Below are 21939 nucleotides of genomic sequence, written 5' to 3'. Positions count from 1 at the left end.
TTTTTAAGCTTGAAAGAACGTTTTAAGCTTGTGTACATGAACATTGTCTAAAATCATGTTTTAGGCAAAATCCACAATGCAACTAGTTCAGCATACGACAGGAGACACAGTTTCCGTATAACAAACGTTACATTTTTTCAAATTGTTTTAGGTTCAGCACTGGAAGGACAGATGCAGAATACAATATGCAAGGGTTTTCAAGCTTGAAATAACGTTTTAAGCATTTTACATGAACATGGTGTAAAATCATGTTTTATGGAAAATCCACAATGCAACTAGTTCAGCATATGACAGGAGACACCGTTTCTGTATAACAAACGTGAAATAAATCTTTTTAACCATTTTGCATGAAAACAGGTTCTAAAATCATTGTTTTAGGTTCATCACTGGAAGGACAGATGCAGAATACAATATGAAAGGGTTTTCAAGCTTGAAATAATGTTTTAAGCATTTTACATGAACATGGTGTAAAATCATGTTTTCGGCAAAATCCACAATGCAACTAGTTCAGCATATGACAGGAGACATGGTTTCTGTATAACACACGTGAAACATTTATTTTAACCATTTTGCATGAAAACAGGTTATAAAATCATTGTTTTAGGTTCATCACTGGAACGACAGATGCAGAATACAATATGCAAGGGTTTTCAAGCTTGAAATAACGTTTTAAGCATTTTAAATGAACATGGTGTAAAATCATGTTTTCGGCAAAATCCACAATGCAACTAGTTCAGCATATGACAGGAGACACTGTTTCTGTATAACAAACGTGAAACATTTATTTTAACCATTTAGCATGAGAACAGAGTCTAAAATCATTGTTTTAGGTTCAGCACTGGAAGGACAGATGCAGAATACAATATACAAGTGTTTTCATGTTTTAAATTACTTTTTAAGCTTTTTTCCATTAACATTGTTTAAAATCATGTCTTAGGCAAAATCCACAATGCAACTAGTTCAGCGTAAGAAATTAGACACAGTTTCTGTATAAGAAAAGTGAAATATTTTTTTAAACCATTTTGCATGACAACAGGGTCTAAAATCATTGTTTTAGGTCCAGCACTGGAAGGACAGATGCTGAATACAATATGCAAGGTTTTTCAAGCTTGAAATAACGTTTTAAGCTTTTTTACATGAACATGGTCTAAAATCATGTTTTAGGCAGTATCCACAATGCAACTAGTTCAGCGTAAAACAGGATACACCGTTTCTGTATAACAAACGTGAAATAAATCTTTTTAACCATTTTGCATGAAAACAGGTTCTAAAATCATTGTTTTAGGTTCATCACTGGAAGGACAGATGCAGAATACAATATGCAAGGGTTTTTAATCTTGAAATAACGTTTTAAGCTTTTTTACATGAACATTGTCTAAAATCATGTTTTAGGCAAAATCCACAATGCAACTAGTTCAGCGTAAAACACGAGACACCGTTTCTGTATAACAAACATTAAACATTTATTTTAACCATTTTCCATGACAACAGGGTCTAAAATCATTGTTTTAGGTTCAGCACTGGAAGGACAGATGCAGAATACAATATGCAAGGGTTTCAAGTTTTAAATGACTTTTTAAGCTGTTTCCCATTAACATTGTCTAAAATCATGTTTTAGGCAAAATCCACAATGCAACTAGTTCAGCATATGACAGGAGACACTGTTTCTGTATAACAAACGTGAAACATTTATTTTTACCATTTTGCATGAAAACATGGTCTAAAATCATTGTTTTAGGTTCAGCACTGGAAGGACAGATGCAGAATACAATATGCAAGGGTTTTCAAGATTGAAATAAAGTTTTAAGCATTTTACATGAACATGGTGTAAAATCATGTTTTAGGCAAAATCCACAATGCAACTAGTTCAGCGTAAGACAGGAGACACAGTTTCTGTATAACACATGTTACATTTTTAAAACTATTGTGCATGAAAACAGGGTCTAAAATCATTGTTTTATGTTCAGCACTGAAAGGACAGATGCAGAATTCAATATGCAAGGGTTTTCATGTTTTAAATTACTTTTAAGCTGTTTCCCATTAACATTGTCTAAAATCATGTTTTAGGCAAAATCCACAATGCCACTAGTTCAGCATATGACAGGAGACACAGTTTCCGTATAACAAACGTTACATTTTTTAAAACCATTTTGCATGAAAACAGGGTCTAAAATCATTGTTTTATGTTCAGCACTGGAAGGACAGATGCAGAATTCAATATGCAAGGGTTTTCATGTTTTAAATTACTTTTAAGCTGTTTTCCATTAACAATGTTTAAAATCATGTTTTAGGCAAAATCCACAATGCAACTAGTTCAGCATATGACAGGAGACACTGTTTCTGTATAACAAACGTGAAACATTTATTTTACCATTTTGCATGAAAACAGGGTCTAAATTCATTGAATTAGGTTCAGCACTGGAAGGACAGATGCAGAATACAAAATGCAAGGGTTTTCAAGTTTAAAATTACTTTTTAAGCTGTTTTCCATTAACATTGTCTAAAATCACGTTTTAGGCAAAATCCACAATGCAACTAGTTCAGCATATGACAGGAGACACTGTTTCTGTATAACAAACGTGAAACATTTATTTTACCATTTTGCATGAAAACAGGGTCTAAATTCATTGAATTAGGTTCAGCACTGGAAGGACAGATGCAGAATACGATATGCAAGGGTTTTCAAGTTTAAAATTACTTTTTAAGCTGTTTTCCATTAACATTGTCTAAAATCATGTTTTAGGCAAAATCCACAATGCAACTAGTTCAGCATATGAAAGGAGACACTGTTTCTGTATAACAAACGTGAAACATTTATTTTTACCATTTTGCATGAAAACAGGGTCTGAAATCATTGAATTAGGTTCAGCACTGGAAGGACAGATGCAGAATACAATATGCAAGGGTTTTCAAGTTTGAAATTACTTTTTAAGCTGTTTTCCATTAACATTGTCTAAAATCATGTTTTAGGCAAAATCCACAATGCAACTAGTTCAGCGTAAAACAGGAGACACCGTTTCTGTATCACGAACGTGAAATACATTTTTTAACCATTTTGCATGAAAACAGGGTCTAAAATCATTGTTTTAGGTTCAGCACTGGAAGGACAGATGCAGAATACAATATGCAAGGGTTTTCAAGTTTGAAATAACGTTTTAAGCTGTTTTCCATTAACATTGTCTAAAATCATGTTTTAGGCAAAATCCACAATGCAACTAGTTCAGCGTAAGACAGGAGACACAGTTTCTGTATAACAAATGTTACATTTTAAAAAACCATTTTGCATGAAAACAGGGTCTAAAATCATTGTTTTAGGTTCATCACTGGAAGGACAGATGCAGAATACAATATGCAAGGGTTTTCAAGTTTTAAATGACTTTTTAAGCTGTTTTCCATTAACATTGTCTAAAATCATGTTTTAGGCAAAATCCACAATGCAACTAGTTCAGCGTAAGACAGGAGACACAGTTTCTGTATAACAAATGTTACATTTTAAAAACCATTTTGCATGAAAACAGGGTCTAAATCATTGTTTTAGGTTCAGCACTGGAAGGACAGATGCAGAATTCAATATGCAAGTGTTTTCAAGCTTGAAATTACTTTTGAAGTTGATTTCCATTAACATTGTCTAAAATCATGTTTTAGGCAAAATCCACAATGCAACTAGTTCAGCGTAAAACAGGAGACACCGTTTCTGTATAACAAATGTGAAACATTTATTTTAACCATTTTGCATGAAAACAGGGTCTAAAATCATTGTTTTACATTCAGCACTGGAAGGACATATGCAGAATACAATATGCAAGGGTTTTTTAAGTTTGAAATTACTTTTGAAGGTGATTTCCATTAACATTGTCTAAAATCATGTTTTAGGCAAAATCCACAATGCAACTAGTTCAGCGTAAGACAGGAGACACTGTTTCTGTATAACAAACGTAAAACATTTATTTTAACAATTTTGCATGAAAACAGGGTCTAAAATCATTGTTTTACATTCAGCACTGGAAGGACAAATGCAGAATACAATATGCAAGGGTCTTTAAGTTTGAAATTACTTTTGAAGCTGTTTCCCATTAACATTGTCTAAAATCATGTTTTAGGCAAAATCCACAATGCAACTAGTTCAGCGTAAGAAAGGAGACACAGTTTCTGTATAAAAAACTGAAATATTTTTTAAAACCATTTTGCATGACAACAGGGTCTAAAATCATTGTTTTAGGTTCAGCACTGGAAGGACATATGCAGAATACAACATGCAAGGGTTTTCAAGCTTGAAATAACGTTTTAAGCATTTTACATGAACATGGTGTAAAATCATGTTTTAGGCAAAATCCACAATGCAACTAGTTCAGCATATGACAGCAGACACCGTTTCTGTATAACAAACGTGAAATAAATATTTTTAACCATTTTGCATGAAAACAGGGTCTAAAATCATTGTTTTAGGTTCAGCACTGGAAGGACAGATGCATAATACAATATGCAAGGGTTTTCAAGTTTGAAATGACTTTTTAAGCTGTTTTTCATTAACATTGTCTAAAATCATGTTTTAGGCAAAATCCACAATGCAACTAGTTCAGCGTAAAACAGGAGACACCGTTTCTGTATAACAAACATGAAACATTTATTTTAACCATTTTGCATGAAAACAGGGTCTAAAATCATTGTTTTAGGTTCAGCACAGGAAGGACAGATGCAGAATACAATATGCAAGGGTTTTCAAGTTTGAAATTACTTTTTAAGTTGATTCCCATTAACATTGTCTAAAATCATGTTTTAGGCAAAATCCACAATGCAACTAGTTCAGCGTAAGAAAGGAGACACAGTTTCTGTATAAAAAACTGAAATATTTTTTAAAACCATTTTGCATGACAACAGGGTCTAAAATCATTGTTTTAGGTTCAGCACTGGAAGGACAGATGCAGAATACAATATGCAAGGGTTTTCAAGTTTTAAATGACTTTTTAAGCCGTTTCCCATTAACATTGTCTAAAATCATGTTTTAGGCAAAATCCACAATGCAACTAGTTCAGCGTAAAACAGGAGACACCGTTTCTGTATAACAAATGTGAAACATTTATTTTAACCATTTTGCATGAAAACAGGGTCTAAAATCATTGTTTTACATTCAGCACTGGAAGGACATATGCAGAATACAATATGCAAGGGTTTTTTAAGTTTGAAATTACTTTTGAAGGTGATTTCCATTAACATTGTCTAAAATCATGTTTTAGGCAAAATCCACAATGCAACTAGTTCAGCGTAAGACAGGAGACACTGTTTCTGTATAACAAACGTAAAACATTTATTTTAACAATTTTGCATGAAAACAGGGTCTAAAATCATTGTTTTACATTCAGCACTGGAAGGACAAATGCAGAATACAATATGCAAGGGTCTTTAAGTTTGAAATTACTTTTGAAGCTGTTTCCCATTAACATTGTCTAAAATCATGTTTTAGGCAAAATCCACAATGCAACTAGTTCAGCGTAAGAAAGGAGACACAGTTTCTGTATAAAAAACTGAAATATTTTTTAAAACCATTTTGCATGACAACAGGGTCTAAAATCATTGTTTTAGGTTCAGCACTGGAAGGACATATGCAGAATACAACATGCAAGGGTTTTCAAGCTTGAAATAACGTTTTAAGCATTTTACATGAACATGGTGTAAAATCATGTTTTAGGCAAAATCCACAATGCAACTAGTTCAGCATATGACAGCAGACACCGTTTCTGTATAACAAACGTGAAATAAATATTTTTAACCATTTTGCATGAAAACAGGGTCTAAAATCATTGTTTTAGGTTCAGCACTGGAAGGACAGATGCATAATACAATATGCAAGGGTTTTCAAGTTTGAAATGACTTTTTAAGCTGTTTTTCATTAACATTGTCTAAAATCATGTTTTAGGCAAAATCCACAATGCAACTAGTTCAGCGTAAAACAGGAGACACCGTTTCTGTATAACAAACATGAAACATTTATTTTAACCATTTTGCATGAAAACAGGGTCTAAAATCATTGTTTTAGGTTCAGCACAGGAAGGACAGATGCAGAATACAATATGCAAGGGTTTTCAAGTTTGAAATTACTTTTTAAGTTGATTCCCATTAACATTGTCTAAAATCATGTTTTAGGCAAAATCCACAATGCAACTAGTTCAGCGTAAGAAAGGAGACACAGTTTCTGTATAAAAAACTGAAATATTTTTTAAAACCATTTTGCATGACAACAGGGTCTAAAATCATTGTTTTAGGTTCAGCACTGGAAGGACAGATGCAGAATACAATATGCAAGGGTTTTCAAGTTTTAAATGACTTTTTAAGCCGTTTCCCATTAACATTGTCTAAAATCATGTTTTAGGCAAAATCCAAAATGCAACTAGTTCAGCATATGACAGGAGACACAGTTTCCGTATAACAAACGTTACATTTTTTAAAACCATTTTGCATGAAAACAGGGTCTAAAATCATTGTTTTAGGTTCAGCACTGGAAGGACAGATGCAGAATACAATATGCAAGGGTTTTCAAGTTTTAAATGACTTTTTAAGCTGTTTTCCATTAACATTGTCTAAAATCATGTTTTAGGCAAAATCCACAATGCAACTAGTTCAGCATATGACAGGAGACACTGTTTCTGTATAACGAACGTGAAATATATTTTTTAACCATTTTGCATGAAAACAGGGTCTAAATCATTGTTTTAGGTTCAGCACTGGAAGGACAGATGCAGAATTCAATATGCAAGTGTTTTAAAGCTTGAAATTACTTTTGAAGTTGATTTCCATTAACATTGTCTAAAATCATGTTTTAGGCAAAATCCACAATGCAACTAGTTCAGCATATGACAGGAGACACTGTTTCTGTATAACGAACGTGAAATATATTTTTTAACCATTTTGCATGAAAACAGGGTCTAAATCATTGTTTGAGGTTCAGCACTGGAAGGACAGATGCAGAATACAATATGCAAGGGTTTTCAAGTTTTAAATGACTTTTTAAGCCGTTTCCCATTAACATTGTCTAAAATCATGTTTTAGGCAAAATCCAAAATGCAACTAGTTCAGCATATGACAGGAGACACAGTTTCCGTATAACAAACGTTACATTTTTTAAAACCATTTTGCATGAAAAAAGGGTCTAAAATCATTGTTTTAGGTTCAGCACTGGAAGGACAGATGCAGAATACAATATGCAAGGGTTTTCAAGTTTTAAATGACTTTTTAAGCTGTTTTCCATTAACATTGTCTAAAATCATGTTTTAGGCAAAATCCACAATGCAACTAGTTCAGCATATGACAGGAGACACTGTTTCTGTATAACGAACGTGAAATATATTTTTTAACCATTTTGCATGAAAACAGGGTCTAAATCATTGTTTTAGGTTCAGCACTGGAAGGACAGATGCAGAATTCAATATGCAAGTGTTTTAAAGCTTGAAATTACTTTTGAAGTTGATTTCCATTAACATTGTCTAAAATCATGTTTTAGGCAAAATCCACAATGCAACTAGTTCAGCATATGACAGGAGACACTGTTTCTGTATAACGAACGTGAAATATATTTTTTAACCATTTTGCATGAAAACAGGGTCTAAATCATTGTTTGAGGTTCAGCACTGGAAGGACAGATGCAGAATACAATATGCAAGGGTTTTTAAGCTTGAAAGAACGTTTTAAGCTTGTGTACATGAACATTGTCTAAAATCATGTTTTAGGCAAAATCCACAATGCAACTAGTTCAGCATATGACAGGAGACACAGTTTCCGTATAACAAACGTTAAATTTTTTCAAATTGTTTTAGGTTCAGCACTGGAAGGACAGATGCAGAATACAATATGCAAGGGTTTTCAAGCTTGAAATAACGTTTTAAGCATTTTACATGAACATGGTGTAAAATCATGTTTTATGGAAAATCCACAATGCAACTAGTTCAGCATATGACAGGAGACACCGTTTCTGTATAACAAACGTGAAATAAATATTTTTAACCATTTTGCATGAAAACAGGTTCTAAAATCATTGTTTTAGGTTCATCACTGGAAGGACAGATGCAGAATACAATATGAAAGGGTTTTCAAGCTTGAAATAATGTTTTAAGCATTTTACATGAACATGGTGTAAAATCATGTTTTCGGCAAAATCCACAATGCAACTAGTTCAGCATATGACAGGAGACATGGTTTCTGTATAACACACGTGAAACATTTATTTTAACCATTTTGCATGAAAACAGGGTCTAAATCATTGTTTTAGGTTCAGCACTGGAAGGACAGATGCAGAATTCAATATGCAAGTGTTTTAAAGCTTGAAATTACTTTTGAAGTTGATTTCCATTAACATTGTCTAAAATCATGTTTTAGGCAAAATCCACAATGCAACTAGTTCAGCATATGACAGGAGACACTGTTTCTGTATAACGAACGTGAAATATATTTTTTAACCATTTTGCATGAAAACAGGGTCTAAATCATTGTTTGAGGTTCAGCACTGGAAGGACAGATGCAGAATACAATATGCAAGGGTTTTCAAGTTTTAAATGACTTTTTAAGCCGTTTCCCATTAACATTGTCTAAAATCATGTTTTAGGCAAAATCCAAAATGCAACTAGTTCAGCATATGACAGGAGACACAGTTTCCGTATAACAAACGTTACATTTTTTAAAACCATTTTGCATGAAAACAGGGTCTAAAATCATTGTTTTAGGTTCAGCACTGGAAGGACAGATGCAGAATACAATATGCAAGGGTTTTCAAGTTTTAAATGACTTTTTAAGCTGTTTTCCATTAACATTGTCTAAAATCATGTTTTAGGCAAAATCCACAATGCAACTAGTTCAGCATATGACAGGAGACACTGTTTCTGTATAACGAACGTGAAATATATTTTTTAACCATTTTGCATGAAAACAGGGTCTAAATCATTGTTTTAGGTTCAGCACTGGAAGGACAGATGCAGAATTCAATATGCAAGTGTTTTAAAGCTTGAAATTACTTTTGAAGTTGATTTCCATTAACATTGTCTAAAATCATGTTTTAGGCAAAATCCACAATGCAACTAGTTCAGCATATGACAGGAGACACTGTTTCTGTATAACGAACGTGAAATATATTTTTTAACCATTTTGCATGAAAACAGGGTCTAAATCATTGTTTGAGGTTCAGCACTGGAAGGACAGATGCAGAATACAATATGCAAGGGTTTTTAAGCTTGAAAGAACGTTTTAAGCTTGTGTACATGAACATTGTCTAAAATCATGTTTTAGGCAAAATCCACATTGCAACTAGTTCAGCATATGACAGGAGACACAGTTTCCGTATAACAAACGTTAAATTTTTTCAAATTGTTTTAGGTTCAGCACTGGAAGGACAGATGCAGAATACAATATGCAAGGGTTTTCAAGCTTGAAATAACGTTTTAAGCATTTTACATGAACATGGTGTAAAATCATGTTTTATGGAAAATCCACAATGCAACTAGTTCAGCATATGACAGGAGACACCGTTTCTGTATAACAAACGTGAAATAAATCTTTTTAACCATTTTGCATGAAAACAGGTTCTAAAATCATTGTTTTAGGTTCATCACTGGAAGGACAGATGCAGAATACAATATGAAAGGGTTTTCAAGCTTGAAATAATGTTTTAAGCATTTTACATGAACATGGTGTAAAATCATGTTTTCGGCAAAATCCACAATGCAACTAGTTCAGCATATGACAGGAGACATGGTTTCTGTATAACACACGTGAAACATTTATTTTAACCATTTTGCATGAAAACAGGTTATAAAATCATTGTTTTAGGTTCATCACTGGAACGACAGATGCAGAATACAATATGCAAGGGTTTTCAAGCTTGAAATAACGTTTTAAGCATTTTAAATGAACATGGTGTAAAATCATGTTTTCGGCAAAATCCACAATGCAACTAGTTCAGCATATGACAGGAGACACTGTTTCTGTATAACAAACGTGAAACATTTATTTTAACCATTTAGCATGAGAACAGAGTCTAAAATCATTGTTTTAGGTTCAGCACTGGAAGGACAGATGCAGAATACAATATACAAGTGTTTTCATGTTTTAAATTACTTTTTAAGCTTTTTTCCATTAACATTGTTTAAAATCATGTCTTAGGCAAAATCCACAATGCAACTAGTTCAGCGTAAGAAATTAGACACAGTTTCTGTATAAGAAAAGTGAAATATTTTTTTTAACCATTTTGCATGACAACAGGGTCTAAAATCATTGTTTTAGGTCCAGCACTGGAAGGACAGATGCTGAATACAATATGCAAGGTTTTTCAAGCTTGAAATAACGTTTTAAGCTTTTTTACATGAACATGGTCTAAATCATGTTTTAGGCAGTATCCACAATGCAACTAGTTCAGCGTAAAACAGGATACACCGTTTCTGTATAACAAACGTGAAATAAATCTTTTTAACCATTTTGCATGAAAACAGGTTCTAAAATCATTGTTTTAGGTTCATCACTGGAAGGACAGATGCAGAATACAATATGCAAGGGTTTTTAATCTTGAAATAACGTTTTAAGCTTTTTTACATGAACATTGTCACGATGTTAGAAATGGTGTGGTGTGGAATCAGGCGCAGAAGCAGAGAGACAGTCCAACAAGACTTTACTGGAGAGTGCAAAATAAATCCAAAAACAGCCAGAGGCCAAAAGACGCACACAGGCGTCAAAACACGAGCGCACAAACACAGGGCGCAAAACTCTCCTCAACCGAGGAGGAAGCTAAATAGCAAATGGCGTGCCGAAACACGGGTAACGCACAAACACCTGACACAAAACAATTACACACAACACTACACTAACAACAAGGAAACTAAATAGGGTGCTTAATGAGACATAACACAAGACAGGTGTGGCTAACAGACAAAACTAATCAAACAGGAAATATGGAGCGGTGGCAGCTAGTACTCCGGAGACGACGACCGGCGAAACCCGCCCGAACAAGGAGGAGGAGCTGCCTCGGCCGAAACCGTGACAGTACCCCCCCTTGACGCGCGGCTCCAGCCTCGGGGACGCCCAGGAGGACGTGGAGCAGGGCGCGTAGGATGACCACGATGGAATTCGGTCATCAGGGACGGATCCAGAATGTCCCTCCTCGGCACCCAGCACCGCTCCTCCGGACCGTACCCCTCCCACTCCACGAGATATTGGAGACCCCCCATCCGGCGTCTCGAATCCAGGATGGTCCGAACAGTGTACGCCGGAGCCCCCTCGATCTCCAACGGGGGCGGAGGAGTCTCCTCAATCTCGAAGTCCTGGAGTGGACCAGCTACCACCGGCCTGAGGAGAGACACATGGAATGAGGGGTTAATATTCTTGTAATCAATAGGTAGTTCTAACCTGTAACACACCTCATTCAATCTCCTCAGGACTTTAAAAGGCCCCACAAACCGCCGACCCAGCTTCCGGCAGGGCAGGCGGAGGGGTAGGTTTCTGGTTGAGAGCCAGACTCGATCTCCAGGTGCGTACACTGGCCCCTCACTGCGGTGTAGGTCGGCGCTCGTCTTTTGTCGACGTATGGCACGCTGCAGATGGACGTGAGCAGCGCTCCACGTCTCCTCCGAGCGCCGTACCCACTCATCCACAGTGGGGGCCTCGATCTGGCTCTCATGCCACGGTGCCAGAACCGGCTGGTACCCTAATACACACTGAAAAGGGGTTAGTCTAGTGGAGGAGTGGCGGAGAGAGTTCTGTGCCATCTCGGCCCAGGGCACATATCTCGCCCACTCCTCCGGCCGGCCCTGACAATATGACCTCAGAAACCTACCCACATCCTGGTTGACTCTTTCGACCTGCCCATTGCTCTCCGGGTGGTAACCCGAGGTAAGGCTCACCGAGACCCCCAAACGTTCCATAAATGCTCTCCAGACTCTGGAGGTAAACTGGGGGCCTCGATCGGACACTATATCCTCGGGTACCCCGTAATGCCGGAAGACGTGAGTGAATAGAGCCTCAGCGGTCTGTAGGGCAGTAGGAAGACCCGGCATGGGAAGGAGACGACAGGCCTTAGAGAACCGATCCACAACGACCAGGATGGTGGTATTCCCCTGTGAGGAGGGAAGATCGGTAACAAAATCCACCGATAGGTGAGACCAGGGTCGTCGTGGAACGGGCAGGGGCTGTAATTTACCCCTGGGCAAGTGTCTGGGTGCCTTACACTGGGCACACACTGAGCAGGAGGAGACATAAACCCTCACATCCCTGGCTAACGTTGGCCACCAGTACTTCGTACTAAGGCAGTGCACTGTCTGACCAATACCCGGATGTCCAGAGGAGGGAGACGTGTGAGCCCAATAAATCAACCGATCCCGGACCTCGAGCGGGACGTACGTCCGACCCACCGGACACTGTGGAGGACTAGGGTCGGTACGTAACGCCCGCTCGATCTCCGCATCGACCTCCCACACCACCGGTGCCACCAGACAAGACTCCGGTAGTATGGGAATGGACTCCACGCACCTCTCCTCCGCGTCATACCGGCGGGACAGAGCATCTGCCTTCCCGTTCTGGGACCCAGGGATGTAAGTGATCTTAAACACAAACCGGGCGAGAAACATAGTCCATCGAGCCTGGCGAGGATTCAGTCTCCTAGCTGCCCGAATGTATTCCAGGTTACGGTGATCGGTCAGAATGAGAAAAGGGTGCTGAGCCCCCTCAAGCCAATGCCTCCACACCTTTAGGGCCTGTACTACGGCTAACAGCTCCCTGTCCCCTACGTCATAATTCCGCTCCGCCGGACTGAGCTTCTTAGAATAAAAAGCACAGGGGCGGAGCTTAGGTGGTGTACCCGAGCGTTGAGATAGAACGGCCCCAATACCGGCCTCAGATGCGTCCACCTCAACTTGGAAAGGTAAAGTGGGATCTGGGTGCGCCAACACCGGAGCCGAGGTAAACAGGTCCTTCAGTCTCCCAAAAGCCCTGTCCGCCTCAGCCGACCACTGCAAGCGCACCGGACCCCCCTTCAGAAGAGACGTAATGGGAGCTGCCACCTGTCCAAAACCCCGGATAAACCTCCGGTAGTAATTCGCAAAACCCAAAAACCGCTGCACCTCTTTAACCGTCGTTGGGGTTTGCCAATTACGCACGGCGGACACTCGGTCCACCTCCATTCTCACCCCTGACGCAGACAACTGGTAACCCAAAAAGGAAACTGACTCCTGAAAGAACAGACATTTCTCAGCCTTGACATACAGGTCATGCTCCAACAGTCTCCTCAATACCCTGCGCACCAGGGCTACATGCTCGGCCCGAGTAGGACTGTACACCAGAATATCATCGATGTACACCACCACTCCCTGCGCCTGCATGTCCCGGAAAATTTCATCTACAAACGATTGGAAGACTGATGGAGCATTCATTAACCCATATGGCATGACGAGATACTCGTAATGGCCGGAGGTAGTACTAAATGCTGTCTTCCACTCATCGCCCTCCCTAATGCGCACCAAATTATATGCGCTCCTGAGGTCCAATTTTGTGAAGAACCGTGCCCTGTGTAATGACTCCGTCATAGTCCCAATCAGCGGAAGTGGATAACTATATTTAACAGTCACCTGATTGAGACCGCGGTAGTCAATACACGGACGCAGACCTCCATCCTTCTTCTTCACAAAAAAGAAGCTTGAGGACGCGGGAGAAGTAGAGGGCCGTATGTATCCCTGTCTCAGAGACTCGGCAATGTAAGTTTCCATTGCCCTTTTCTCCTCCTGTGACAAAGGATACACATGGCTCCGTGGAAGCGCGGCTCCTGTCTGGAGGTCTATCGCACAATCCCCCTGTCTATGAGGTGGCAATCGTGCCGCTCGGGTCTTACTAAACACGAGTGCCAAATCCTCATACTCAGGAGGAATGTGCAGTGCTGACATCTGGTTCGGACTCTCCACCGAGGTCGCCCCTACGGAAACACCCAGACATAACCCCTCACACTGAGCAGACCACCCTTTAAGAGCCTTCTCTCGCCACGAAATAGTAGGATCATGGGTAGTCAACCAGGGAAGCCCCAGTACCACCGGATACGCAGGAGAGTCAATCAGATAGAGTTGAATCATCTCCTCATGACCCCCCTGCATCATCATCCTAAGTGGCGCTGTGAGCTCCCCGATCCACCCAGATCCTAACGGACGACTATCTAAGGCATGTACGGGGAAAGGCTTATCGACTGGAAGGAGGGGAATCCCTAACTTAACACAGAATTTACGATCTATAAAATTCCCAGCTGCGCCTGAATCGACTAGCGCCTTATGCTGGGAACGAGGTGCAACCTGTGGAAAACAAACAGGTAATGTAAAGTGGACGACAGAAAGCTCTGGGTAAGTAGGGCGCCTACTCACCTGGGAGGACTCCCCACTGTATGGCCTGCCATCTCCCTCCTCAGAGGTCCCTCCTCAGAGGACCCTCCCCAGCACCTAGCCGCGGTGTGCCCTCCGCGGCCACACCTGGTGCAGGAGACTGCCCCCCTCGGGTTCCTACCTCTTCTCCCTCTAGCGCCAGCCCCTCCAAGCTCCATCGGACTCTGCTCGGAGGCGCTGGATGGTGGAATGGGAGGCCCCCATCTGGGACGTCCGCGAGTCGTGAGTAGGTTGTCCAGACGAATAGCCATGTCCACAAGCTGGTCGAACGTTAATGTAGCGTCCCTACAAGCTAACTCCCTGCGGACGTCCTCCCTAAGGCTACACCTAAAGTGGTCTATGAGGGCCTTCTCATTCCACCCCGCATCAGCCGCTAGAGTCCGGAACTCCAGCGCAAACTCTTGAACGCTCCTCATCCCCTGTCGGAGGTGGAATAGACGTTCCCCCGCCGCTCTTCCCTCTGGTGGATGGTCAAAGACCGCACGGAAACGGCGGGAGAACTCCGCATAGGTGACTGTGGCGGAGTCTATTCCCCTCCATTCGGCGTTGGCCCACTCCAACGCCTTGCCGGTGAGACAGGAGATGAGGGCGGAAACGCTCTCGTATCCCGAGGGCGCCGGGTGTATGGTGGCCAGGTAGAGCTCCACTTGCAAAAGGAACCCCTGACACCCGGCAGCGGAGCCGTCGTACGCCCTCGGGAGCGAGAGCCGAATTCCACTGGGTTCCGGTAGAGGGGTGGGCTGGTTGTCTGGTGGTGAAGGAGCGACAGGTGGGGCTGTGGGAACACCGCTGGTCTCCCATCGCCGAAGGGTGTCCATGACGCCCTCCAAAGCGTGCCCGATCCGATTGATGCGATGCTCTTGTCCCAGGAGACGTTCCTCCACGCTGTCGACGTGTGCTCCTGCTGATTCCATATCAGGTGTGTAATTCTGTCACGATGTTAGAAATGGTGTGGTGTGGAATCAGGCGCAGAAGCAGAGAGACAGTCCAACAAGACTTTACTGGAGAGTGCAAAATAAATCCAAAAACAGCCAGAGGCCAAAAGACGCACACAGGCGTCAAAACACGAGCGCACAAACACAGGGCGCAAAACTCTCCTCAACCGAGGAGGAAGCTAAATAGCAAATGGCGTGCCGAAACACGGGTAACGCACAAACACCTGACACAAAACAATTACACACAACACTACACTAACAACAAGGAAACTAAATAGGGTGCTTAATGAGACATAACACAAGACAGGTGTGGCTAACAGACAAAACTAATCAAACAGGAAACATGGAGCGGTGGCAGCTAGTACTCCGGAGACGACGACCGGCGAAACCCGCCCGAACAAGGAGGAGGAGCTGCCTCGGCCGAAACCGTGACAAACATTGTCTAAAATCATGTTTTAGGCAAAATCCACAATGCAACTAGTTCAGCGTAAAACACGAGACACCGTTTCTGTATAACAAACATGAAACATTTATTTTAACCATTTTCCATGACAACAGGGTCTAAAATCATTGTTTTAGGTTCAGCACTGGAAGGACAGATGCAGAATACAATATGCAAGGGTTTCAAGTTTTAAATGACTTTTTAAGCTGTTTCCCATTAACATTGTCTAAAATCATGTTTTAGGCAAAATCCACAATGCAACTAGTTCAGCATATGACAGGAGAAACAGTTTCTGTATAACAAACGTTACATTTTTTAAAACCATTTTGCATGAAAACAGGGTCTAAAATCATTGTTTTAGGTTCATCACTGGAAGGACAGATGCAGAATACAATATGCAAGGGTTTTCAAGTTTGAAATTACTTTTTAAGCTGTTTTCCATTAACATTGTCTAAAATCATGTTTTAGGCAAAATCCACAATGCAACTAGTTCAGCGTAAAACAGGAGACACCGTTTCTGTATCACGAACGTGAAATACATTTTTTAACCATTTTGCATGAAAACAGGGTCTAAAATCATTGTTTTAGGTTCAGCACTGGAAGGACAGATGCAGAATACAATATGCAAGGGTTTTCAAGTTTGAAATAACGTTTTAAGCTGTTTTCCATTAACATTGTCTAAAATCATGTTTTAGGCAAAATCCACAATGCAACTAGTTCAGCGTAAGACAGGAGACACAGTTTCTGTATAACAAATGTTACATTTTTAAAACCATTTTGCATGAAAACAGGGTCTAAAATCATTGTTTTACATTCAGCACTGGAAGGACATATGCAGAATACAATATGCAAGGGTTTTTTAAGTTTGAAATTACTTTTGAAGGTGATTTCCATTAACATTGTCTAAAATCATGTTTTAGGCAAAATCCACAATGCAACTAGTTCAGCGTAAGACAGGAGACACAGTTTCTGTATAACACATGTTACATTTTTAAAACTATTGTGCATGAAAAAAGGGTCTAAAATCATTGTTTTAGGTTCATCACTGGAAGGACAGATGCAGAATACAATATGCAAGGGTTTTCAAGTTTTAAATGACTTTTTAAGCTGTTTCCCATTAACATTGTCTAAAATCATGTTTTAGGCAAAATCCACAATGCAACTAGTTCAGCATATGACAGGAGACACAGTTTCCGTATAACAAACGTTACATTTTTTTAAACCATTTTGCATGAAAACAGGGTCTAAAATCATTGTTTTATGTTCAGCACTGGAAGGACAGATGCATAATTCAATATGCAAGGGTTTTCATGTTTTAAATTACTTTTAAGCTGTTTTCCATTAACAATGTTTAAAATCATGTTTTAGGCAAAATCCACAATGCAACTAGTTCAGCATATGACAGGAGACACTGTTTCTGTATAACAAACGTGAAACATTTATTTTACCATTTTGCATGAAAACAGGGTCTAAATTCATTGAATTAGGTTCAGCACTGGAAGGACAGATGCAGAATACAAAATGCAAGGGTTTTCAAGTTTAAAATTACTTTTTAAGCTGTTTTCCATTAACATTGTCTAAAATCATGTTTTAGGCAAAATCCACAATGCAACTAGTTCAGCATATGAAAGGAGACACTGTTTCTGTATAACAAACGTGAAACATTTATTTTTACCATTTTGCATGAAAACAGGGTCTGAAATCATTGAATTAGGTTCAGCACTGGAAGGACAGATGCAGAATACAATATGCAAGGGTTTTCAAGTTTGAAATTACTTTTGAAGCTGTTTTCCATTAACATTGTCTAAAATCATGTTTTAGGCAAAATCCACAATGCAACTAGTTCAGCGTAAAACAGGAGACACCGTTTCTGTATCACGAACGTGAAATAATTTTTTTAACCATTTTGCATGAAAACAGGGTCTAAAATCATTGTTTTAGGTTCAGCACTGGAAGGACAGATGCAGAATACAATATGCAAGGGTTTTCAAGTTTGAAATAACGTTTTAAGCTGTTTTCCATTAACATTGTCTAAAATCATGTTTTAGGCAAAATCCACAATGCAACTAGTTCAGCGTAAGACAGGAGACACAGTTTCTGTATAACAAATGTTACATTTTTAAAACCATTTTGCATGAAAACAGGGTCTAAAATCATTGTTTTAGGTTCATCACTGGAAGGACAGATGCAGAATACAATATGCAAGGGTTTTCAAGTTTTAAATGACTTTTTAAGCTGTTTCCCATTAACATTGTCTAAAATCATGTTTTAGGCAAAATCCACAATGCAACTAGTTCAGCATATGACAGGAGACACAGTTTCCGTATAACAAACGTTACATTTTTTAAAACCATTTTGCATGAAAACAGGGTCTAAAATCATTGTTTTATGTTCAGCACTGGAAGGACAGATGCAGAATTCAATATGCAAGGGTTTTCATGTTTTAAATTACTTTTAAGCTGTTTTCCATTAACAATGTTTAAAATCATGTTTTAGGCAAAATCCACAATGCAACTAGTTCAGCATATGACAAAAGACACCGTTTCTGTATAACAAACGTGAAACATTTATTTTAACCATTTTGCATGAAAACAGGGTCTAAAATCATTGTTTTAGTGTTCAGCACTGGAAGGACAGATGCAGAATACAATATGCAAGGTTTTTCAAGATTGAAATAACGTTTTAAGCATTTTACATGAACATGGTGTAAAATCATGTTTTAGGCTAAATCCACAATGCAACTAGTTCAGCATATGACAGGAGACACTGTTTCTGTATAACAAACATGAAACATTTATTTTTACCATTTTGCATGAAAACAGGGTCTAAAATCATTGAATTAGGTTCATCACTGGAAGGACAGATGCAGAATACAATATGCAAGGGTTTTCAAGTTTGAAATTACTTTTTAAGCTGTTTTCCATTAACATTGTCTAAAATCATGTTTTAGGCAAAATCCACAATGCAAATAGTTCAGCGTAAGACAGGAGACACAGTTTCTGTATAACAAATGTTACATTTTTAAAACCATTTTGCATGAAAACAGGGTCTAAAATCATTGTTTTAGGTTAATCACTGGAAGGACAGATGCAGAATACAATGTGCAAGGGTTTTTAAGCTTGAAATAACGTTTTAAGCTTTTTTACATGAACAGGGTCTAAAATCATTGTTTTCGGTTCAGCACTGGAAGGACAGATGCAGAATACAATATGCAAGGGTTTTCAAGATTGAAATAATGTTTTAAGCATTTTACATGAACATGGTGTAAAATCATGTTTTAGGCTAAATTCACAATGCAACTAGTTCAGCATATGACAGGAGACACAGTTTCTGTATAACAAACGTGAAACATTTCTTTTAACCATTTTGCATGAAAACAGAGTCTAAAATCATTGTTTTAGGTTCAGCACTGGAAGGACAGATGCAGAATACAATATGCAAGGGTTTTCAAGTTTGAAATTACTTTTGAAGTTGATTTCCATTAACAGAGTCTAAAATCATGTTTTAGGCAAAATCCACAATGCAACTAGTTAAGCATATGACAGGAGACACCGTTTCTGTATAACAAACGTGAAATAAATATTTGTAACCATTTTGTATGAAAACAGGGTCTAAAATCATTGTTTTAGGTTCAGCACTGGAAGGACAGATGCATAATACAATATGCAAGGGTTTTCAAGTTTGAAATGACTTTTTAAGCTGTTTTCATTAACATTGTCTAAAATGATGTTTTAGGCAAAATCCACAATGCAACTAGTTCAGCGTAAAACAGGAGACACCGTTTCTGTATAACAAACGTGAAACATTTATTTTAACCATTTTGCATGAAAACAGAGTCTAAAATCATTGTTTTACGTTCAGCACTGGAAGGATAGATGCAGAATACAATATGCAAGGGTTTTTAAGCTTGAAATAACGTTTTAAGCTTTTTTACATGAACATTGTCTAAAATCATGTTTTAGGCAAAATCCACAATGCAACTAGTTCAGCATATGACAGGAGACACCGTTTCTGTATAACAAACGTGAAATAAATCTTTAACCATTTTGCATGAAAACAGGTTCTAAAATCATTGTTTTAGGTTCATCACTGGAAGGACAGATGCAGAATACAATGTGCAAGGGTTTTTAAGCTTGAAATAACGTTTTAAGCTTTTTTACATGAACATGGTCTAAAATCATGTTTTAGGCAAAATCCAAAATGCACCTAGTTCAGCGTAAAACAGGAGACACCGTTTCTGTATAACAAACATGAAACATTTCTTTTAACCATTTTGCATGACAACAGGGTCTAAAATCATTGTTTTAGGTTCAGCACTGGAAGGACAGATGCAGAATACAATATGCAAGGGTTTTCAAGATTGAAATAACGTTTTTAAGCATTTTACATGAACATGGTGTAAAATCATGTTTTAGGCAAAATCCACAATGCAACTAGTTCAGCATATGACAGGAGACACTGTTTCTGTATAACAAACGTGAAACATTTATTTTAACAATTTTGCATGAAAACAGTGTCTAAAATCATTGTTTTAGGTTCAGCACTGGAAGGACAGATGCAGAATACAATATGCAAGGTTTTTCAAGATTGAAATAACGTTTTTAAGCATTTTACATGAACATGGTGTAAAATCAGGTTTTAGGCAAAATCCACAATGCAACTAGTTCAGCATATGACAGGAGACACTGTTTCTGTATAACAAACGTGAAACATTTCTTTTTACCATTTTGCATGAAACCAGGGTCTGAAATCATTGAATTAGGTTCAGCACTGGAAGGACAGATGCAGAATACAATATGCAAGGGTTTTCAAGTTTGAAATTACTTTTTAAGCTGTTTTCCATTAACATTGTCTAAAATCATATTTTAGGCAAAATCCACAATGCAACTAGTTCAGCGTAAAACAGGAGACACCGTTTCTGTATAACGAACGTGAAATACAGTTTTTAACCATTTTGCATGAAAACAGGGTCTAAAATCATTGTTTTAGGTTCAGCACTGGAAGGACAGATGCAGAATTCAATATGCAAGGGTTTTCAATCTTGAAATAACGTTTTAAGATGTTTTACATGAACATGGTCTAAAATCATGTTTTAGGCAAAATCCACAATGCAACTAGTTCAGCGTAAGACAGGAGACACCGTTTCTGTATAACAAACGTGAAACATTTCTTTTAACCATTTTGCATGAAAACAGAGTCTAAAATCATTGTTTTAGGTTCAGCTCTGGAAGGACAGATGCATAATACAATATGCAAGGGTTTTCAAGTTTGAAATTACTTTTGAAGTTGATTTCCATTAACATTGTCTAAAATCATGTTTTAGGCAAAATCCACAATGCAACTAGTTCAGCGTAAGAAAGGAGACAGTTTCTGTATAAGAAAAGTGAAATATTTTTTTAAACCATTTTTTATGAAAACAGGGTCTAAAATCATTGTTTTCGGTTCAGCACTGGAAGCACAGATGCAGAATACAATATGCAAGGGTTTTCAAGATTGAAATAATGTTTTAAGCATTTTACATGAACATGGTGTAAAATCATGTTTTAGGCAAAATTCACAATGCAACTAGTTCAGCATATGACAGGAGACACAGTTTCTGTATAACAAACGTGAAACATTTCTTTTAACCATTTTGCATGAAAACAGAGTCTAAAATCATTGTTTTAGGTTCATCACTGGAAGGACAGATGCAGAATACAATGTGCAAGGGTTTTTAAGCTTGAAATAACGTTTTAAGCTTTTTTACATGAACAGGGTCTAAAATCATTGTTTTCGGTTCAGCACTGGAAGGACAGATGCAGAATACAATATGCAAGGGTTTTCAAGTTTGAAATTACTTTTGAAGTTGATTTCCATTAACATTGTCTGAAATCATGTTTTAGGCAAAATCCACAATGCAACTAGTTCAGCGTAAGACAGGAGACACAGTTTCTGTATAACAAAGTTACATTTTTAAAACCATTTTGAATGAAAACAGGGTCTAAAATCATTGTTTTAGGTTCAGCACTGGAAGGACAGATGCAGAATACAATATGCAAGGGTTTCAAGCTTGAAATAACGTTTTAAGCTTTTTGACATGAACATGGTCTAAAATCATGTTTTAGGCAAAATCCACAATGCAACTAGTTCAGCATAAAACAGGAGACACCGTTTCTGTATAACAAACATGAAACAT

The sequence above is a fragment of the Coregonus lavaretus genome (assembly GCF_964263955.1).
Source record: "Coregonus lavaretus genome assembly, chromosome: 19".
NCBI lineage: Eukaryota > Metazoa > Chordata > Actinopteri > Salmoniformes > Salmonidae > Coregonus > Coregonus lavaretus.
Note: the sequence above shows the minus strand (reverse complement) of the source record.